The following is a 7929-nucleotide window of genomic DNA, read 5'->3' as shown; positions in this document are numbered from 1 at the left end:
AATACGGGCTGGAACAACAGGGGAAAGGACGGAAATGTACCAAGAGTAATGAGCAGCAGAGAGGTGCTACAGGCGACCTGTGTTCTCCTTATTTGCATATCTGAAATTTGCAAAGCAAAACAAGCGCACACACAGAGTCCACTGGTCAGCCAGTGCCAGTCACACTACACCGTCCTGGCTCACTTCTCTAAACTTTATCTTTATCCAACGCCACACTCCAGAGTGGCCCGGGCCTGGGTGACATGCTGATAGAGGCTGTGTTTCTGACATGATCTGCTCACTAGAGCATGACATCAGGCACCCATTCATGCTGGTATTTCCCTCTGAGTGTTTCCCTCTCTTTCTCTCTCTCACACACAAACACACACACAGAGACAGTTTGCCACAGTCAGTGCTCCTCCTCTGTGTGTGTCACTGTAAATATTGACAGTGCAAACAGTGACCCTCTTTGCCCCTTAAATTTTACCCCTCCTTGTGTAAAAACATCCCCTCCATTACCTCATCGAGCTGATAACCATCTACCTCCAAATGCAAAGCTGGCAAAAGCGTGATCGCTGCTTTAAATGGGATACACCTTCATTTTTCAAAAAAAGAAAAAAAAAAAAAGGGGCAAAAGCTGGGCTAAAAAACGTAAAGTCAGCTCCTGCTTGGCCTCCCGGCTGTAAGATAAAGAGTGAAGGATGTGTGTACTGAAAGTGAAAAATGAAACCCGGTGTTCGGATTCAGCGCTTGTCTCACTTTGTGTCTGACTGCTGCTGAAAGGGTTAATCTCCTGTTGTTAGTCAGTACCCTTTTTTTATACCGTAAGCTCTTTTTGCCACGTTTCTCTGCCTCGTCCCTTGTTTCTTTCTTTAACTAGACTTTGTGTCAGGTTCATGTGATCTTTTCCAACCTTTGCATCTGTATTCTTATTTGTAGGTTTTTGCCCATCTGCAGCAGAGAGAAGCACATACTTGTAAAAAAGAAAAAGAAGCATCTCTCACTCTTTCACTCTGACCCACTGTCACACTCACTCACGTACTATATTTATCATCATACAGACCAAATGAGTCTATATACACTTTTATGAAAAGAGGAACTCCTCTAGTCACCCCCCACCCCAACATGAGTGATGCGAGGCTGTCTTTTTAAATTTACTCGGAAAGACAAAAGAGGACACATTCATTCCGTTTTGCCTCAAGCCACGCCGTAAAGGCAGTTGAAAGGTCAGCATACCCTTTACATTGCTCTGTTCTCAGTTTGCGTAAACACACCAGAAGCATAATAAGCATACTGTACACTACTGTATGTGCTCACTCTCACTCCTCAGAGCTCTGAAGAACTTCACAAAGGACCAACCCAGTTGTCACTTCAGCAGCTCAGCCTATCGCGCCCCTTCTTTGCTTTATCGCGAATGAAACCTTTCGAACTTTATCACTCGCGCTTTCTATCAGATATCTTTGCACGTCTGTCTCATCCTCTCTCGTTTAAATCACATTGTGAGCATGCCATAAACGGATCGCTGCACCCCTACAATGTGGCTGCAAAGGGGGCTCCATTGTGGTGAAATGTGCATGAAATAATACGCGGGGCGTGAATCAGTGAGACCTGAATGTAAACCTACCGATGCACTTTATCTGCTTGCAATGATTTGAAAGAAAACAGTTATCACATTGAGGTCATAGCTAAAATCTGCTTCAATCTCGATGTTTTCGGGGCTTTACACTCTACTTCATCTGTCCTTAAACTGCACCTCAGTGCAGTGGGTGATTTCCATGAAACACACTGTGTAGTGGAATGAGTAAAGGGTTAATTTTTCTTCTTTTTTGGTGCAGTATTTACGTCTCTCACATGAGCCGCCCCCACACAGGCCCCAAAAAATACACTGCAAACAAATAAGTACATGATCAATAACCAGGAGCCAAACTTGTTGGCACCTCTGACTGTGCCCTCGCTCTTTCTTTGTGTGTGTGTGTGTGTGTGTGTGTGTGTGTGTGGAGATATGTGTATCTGATGAAATAATACCCAACCCGTAGGCGCAGTGGGAACACACCTGCCACATTTCACCCTCTCATGTTGTGTGTGTTTGCATGCTGGACAGTGAGCTCAGCATTATAATTATTATTATTATTATTTAGTATGTGTGTGTTTCAGGAGTTGGATTTGTTGGCCTCTTTCTTTTTCATTTTCTTTTTAAACATTTGCATACTGCAAATATGTGTAAGAACGTGTGGGCGGATGAAAAGCTTTTAACAAATGAAGACTAAGCGGTACATGTTAATGTAATTTGGTTGTTTTTGTTCTGAGACAATTTAACGCAGGTCTCAGCAGAGGATTGGCACGCAAGGAGCCTGCAGCCCGATATGCACTATGAGGGACCTGCTCACAGAAAAGCTGACGAGTGAGCGCAGTGAAAGTGTTTTTGTGTATAAGTGGGCTGCGTATGGTTTCCTGGCTGGTTGACATGTATGATGTTCACCTCTATAACCTGCTATTGACCTTGGACCTTTACCTTTTTTTCTGGCTCAATTCATTTCCATCTTCTGGTTGTAAAGTTCAAAAAGAAAAAAAACAACAACAAAAAACCTCACCAACCATCATGGAAACGCTCAAATATTTAGTCAACAAGTTTTTATGGCGCTATTTATACTCAAGTGTTGTTAACAGCCCTCGAAATCATTGCGATTTTTTTCCCCTTTCTTTACTGCATCCACCTCCCGTGGCCTGCTGGGGGAAGACGTGCAGCTTCCTCTGACTCATGGCTCCTCTTGTTATTGCAGGTACAGCTCAGCCTGCTCGGCCTGTTCTTCCAGATCTGCATCATTAGTCAAATCATATTGCTATCAAAGTCACAATTACACAGGCTCAGTGATATTGTTGCTCCTGTAAACAAGGTGTCTAGTTGTGGATTAAGCCATGCATGGCCGTGTTTATTTTGTCTAGTTTTTGGGGGAAGTGTAATGTTTGTTTTGGGTTTGCACGGTCAAGTTCTGTAGTGCGATTGGGTAAAAGGTTTTCAAACCTTCTAACACACCCCAGAATCTCAAGTCAACTTTTCTTTTGTTGTTGTTGTTGTTTTGTTGTATGTGTGTGTTTCTTGCGGAAAATACAAGTTTAGAACAATTTTCTGAATGATGTTTCCTCATTATCTTTAACCCTGAAACATTTTTTAATACCTCGCAAATCCACATTAACGTGATCTTCCTTCTGATCCTTTAGATTCTTCTTCCCTTCTCCCAATCAGCCACAGCGTTGTTTGTGTGCCGTTATTTTCTTATTAGACGGGGTGTGATGTCACACTACGATGCCATGACTCAGCAGGTCAGCTTGATTGTGATATACACACTATGAACTACAGACGTTCCAAAATAAATCACCCGCTGCTATGTGAGCCCTTCACATCAGCATCTGGCTGCTAAAATGCTGTTTTTTGGGAGAGAGATGACTTATTACTTACCAGCTAATGCTAGCAAGCTTGGTTAGCAAGTTGCAGCTATAAACTAATGATTAAGAAGCTAAAACTATAGCTTATTTAGTCATCTGTGCATCCAGCAAGTTGTATTATTTATCATATGATTTCAGTGCATCAGCACCACCGAGGTGCTGGACAATGGACAGTGGAGAAGTCCAGATCAGTGACTCAACAGGTGAAACCTAGCCAAATTTAGCTACCTGTATGGGTACAATCAAAGTGGGCATGCCCCACTTGCTCCAACTTTAAGCTCAGTTTTTTACGAAGGGCAAAATTATCTTTAGAGAGCAAAACATCTTTCTGTACACTGCTGTAAACATCTCAACTTCACAGCTAAAGTTGAGCATTTTAACATGTCATGAGGATTTACTCACTTCTGGAAGGCGCATCTAGTGGCCACTTATGGAATTGCAGATTTCAGGACGATCACGTCGGCTTCACTTTTAAGCACGGGGAAGCTGTTGCTCTGTCATCATCTGCAATCGCATTTCTATTTCTAGGTTTAGCTGAAGGTGTTCTCTAACCTCTTTATTTACACAGGCCTGCACTCAATATCTGTGCAAGTCCTAAAGCCTTTTAAACCTACAAAGGTTTCTATGTTTATATCCGTTTATATCTCTATGCTAGGCACATAAAGGTGCTATACGTGTAAAATTGCCATTACGTTTGACAATCTTGCTGCAACCTGTGAGTGAGTTTACAAAGAGTTTTTTTCTGTTCATAATCGGTTTAAAAGTTTAAATATAATCTCTTATATAAACACCCTAATCAGAGAGAATTGGCGCTGTCCCCATAAACCCATCAAAAGCAAAATTTTACAATGTAAATGATTTGATGCAGTTAGTTTTTTGTTTGTTTGCTCCTGTACTGACGCTGACTGAGGACATACCAGACATCCATTTTCAGTATGTTACCCAAACAGTTGCTAAAGAGATAAGATAACCTGATATGTAGAAAAATGCATGTGTTCGTCACACTTTTCTTTAAATGTATTGACGCATGTAAACAAATACCGTTTAAACACTTTACCTGAAATCTTCAATCTTCAGTGTGAAAAAAAAAGTGCAGGCATGTTTCATTTTAAGGGGGAACTAACTGTAATGCTGCATATCTTGTCTGGGCAGTCTTTATGCCACTTATCCAGAAAATGGCTCAAAGTGAAACTAAAAGAAAAAAACAAACAAACGGCAAATGAAGCTGAAATACTTTGCTGTACATAATGTAAAAACAGTTAAATAATCAAATATCACTAACATTTGCATTAGATGTCATCACATACATCTGTCAATATTATTTAGACTCCACTAGATGCCACCTTTACATGCTAAAGTCTTTTAGTGGCTCAAAAATGTCCCGCTTATCTCTTAAATGTAAATATTTAACTTGTAAATAACGATCATGTACGTGCCGTCTTAGTGACAAGTGTGTTATTGTTTCTGATCAAAATAACCAAAATGCTTAACCATCCTGCCAATACAACTGTGTACTCCATAGGTAATTTCTGCAGTCAACAAGGCCTCGGGTTTAGACGACAAAAGAAAATAAAGTACCTTTTTTTCTTCTTTTTTTTTTGGTGTGGCATAACATCAGTTTCAATAGCACAATGTACTATAATAGTGTGTGTTCGACACTGATTGTAAAAGATTACACAAAAGTCCCACAAGATTGCACATTTGCTGTAATTGGTTGACAGATTATGTCATGGTGACAGAGAAATAAAAAGCTTTATTCTTCAACACGGCCTGAACTTTCTTTAAGTTGTGTTCAGGAATAGTTCTCCAGGCTTCCTGAAGGACATTTAAAGCTCTTCTTTGGATGTTGGCTGCATTTAGTTCCATTCTCTGTCAAAATGATCCCACACACTGCTTCAATAACGATAAAGCCAGGTTCACATGGTATTACATGGTGAATCTAAACCTAACTGTACTTTCCTATGTTTGTATTTTACCTTTGACAAGTTCCCCAACACCACTGGCAGCAATGCAGCCCCCAAAATGGCAGAGGTTCCACCATGATTTACAGATGGCTGTAGACACTTGTTGTTGACAATTTGAACCAAAATAATCTCAAATTCATCACTCCATCAGACCTTTTGCCACTCATTTTCAGTCCAGTTCTTATGTAGTTTGACACACTTTTATCCCTGTTTCGTTTCCTTAAGAATTGCTTCTTGACAGTCATCAGTCACAGAAGGTCTCTTCATTTCTCTTTATACTTTTTAAGGACCTGGCTTACATATTATTCATCTGCTGTAGATAGTTTGCGTAATCTTTGGTGTTTGTCACAGATCCGATTAAAAGAAAAATGGGAACAAATGATGTGTTTTTGCAACAGGATGCTAGTAACAAAGTTGTCTGTTACATGTAGACATAACCGCAGTTTATCCCTTGGAGCCTTTATTATGCTTTAATGATTCATAGGTCAATGTGAAGTAGCTCAACAAACAAAAAAACATTCCTCTGAAAATGGTCAAGTACAAGGATTGAACTGAGAATGAGGGAAAAAGCAGCAAGTGTCCAAAGAAAATTCTGGAAAACTCCTATGCAAGAGTAAAATGATCATTTTGGCTCCTTGGAAGCAAAATATAAAGAAAAGCGAGGTGGCTCAAGACTTTTGCACAGTAGCATAGCCTGACTAATACAACCTAATCAACTGCTTGAAAAAAAATAGCATCACAGTCTATTTATGAGCTCCCACACTCCAATGTGCACACTGAAAACATCAGGTTCAATAAAAGCCCTCACTCTGCGGGTGATGAGGGTCTCCATCATACTGGTAGTGAACAGAGTACAGAAACAAAAAAAGGACACAGAGGTCTTGACCCCTCAAGCACACATTTCCAGTTATCCACAGTGTGTCAGCTTGTGCAACAAATGACAGCGACAGTAATTTAATTTCAAGAATCTCCCTGAGGTTCATTCTCACCATCAATACAGTGTTTTCGCTCTTGAACAATTCCAAATAACACACAGCTCGTTTTGTGCCGTTTAACACACGCTCAAGTGCGTCTTCTCCCCCGGCCACTCAGAGAATGACATGCTTTTCTAGCAGTTTTCTTTAATCTGACTTCACCTCTTTTTTTCTTGGATGTAATTTGGGAGTCTCCTGAGAAAAAAGGGGGCAATTCTGGGGAAGTTTGCTCTCTAAAGTACTCACTGCTACTTTCCCATGCATTTGATTTGACTTGCAAACTTCAATGCAAACTTCAATGCAAATTTCACTGCGGACTGAGGGAGTGGGCGGGGGAGTGTACACCTTGAGCTGGGTCAGTGTGTGCGCATGTGAGCGTGAACCGAGGGATTATTGCCTTCATGCTCTGTCTTGCCCCCCTCCGGCTGCGCGGTCTTGCCTGGGTTATTTATTATGATGTTGGTTTTTGTTTTTAGTGATGAAAATGTTCCCAAGCGATAGGACTGGCTTTACAAAATTTTGCATGCAAGTCTGGATAAGAACTAAAGGCTATGTGTGTGTGTGTGTGTGTGTGTGTGCTCTCACTGAGTGTGCTTGTGTTGCATCACAAAAGAATGAGGGACACATGTACCTTCCTCTTTCTAGTTGCAAAACAACTCTCTTCTCCTTCTCTCTCCTTCCGCGCGCACACGTGTGTGAGTGTGTGTGTACATCTTTCTTCATTCATGTGCAGTAGTAAGCCTCCCTGGTAGTGAAAACCGTGGGGAAGTTGTCACAAAGAAGGGAAGTGTGTAGTAAAAATATATCAAGATATGTCAAGTATTGTTCAGCTCATTGACCGAGAATTTCCTCTTTTGCTTCTGTGCGTGTGCCATGGGGTGTGTGTGTTTGTGTCTGTGTGTGTGTGTGTGTGTTGCTTTTGCAGGTGTGTGTGTCCGTGTGTGCAAAGAGGGATACACCTATCACTTTATGCGACACATCTAAAATAGCTGGATTTTGCTTTTGTTCCTCCTGTATCGAACTTCCTCCCGTGAAGTTCTCTGTGAGATGATTACACCATAAAATAAAGAAGCTTCCCTCTCATTTATCCAACTGCTTCCCTGAAAACATTTAAATTTATTTGATTTCACCAGCTACTTCCCAGCTTCCAAACTATCAATAGAACCTCTACAAACCTCCCTCTCCTGCGACGAGTAAAGCTGCGGTGGAGTCGGCTGAGCCTCGTCTACAGGACGGCTCCTTTATATGTTATTTATGAAGAAAACCCAACTGAAACACACCAGAAAACACCATCTAAACAAATGTGATGTGTAATTGTGGCTATGGCAACACTGCTTTGCTTGCATCATCATCGTGCGCGTTAGTCTGCAAACACGCGTGCATTTATTTATGTGCTCACGCATCTCTTCGCTCACTTCCTGCTGTCTCCTCTTTGTCCACTCTCTTTCTGTCCGTTCAGTCGGACTTGACTTCTCGAGAGAACCGTTTGGTCTCCTGCTGTTTGCGTCTGTGCGTGACGGAAGGAGGACCCTGGCGGTTGTGCCATGTCCAAGTGAGTCTGCTTACCG

This window comes from Pundamilia nyererei, unplaced genomic scaffold, assembly GCF_000239375.1.
Source record: "Pundamilia nyererei isolate P.nyererei 1_Seehausen unplaced genomic scaffold, PunNye1.0 scaffold00161, whole genome shotgun sequence".
Taxonomy (NCBI): Eukaryota; Metazoa; Chordata; class Actinopteri; order Cichliformes; family Cichlidae; genus Pundamilia; species Pundamilia nyererei.
The sequence above is the reverse complement of the archived record's forward strand: the minus strand, read 5'-3'. Positions refer to the sequence as shown.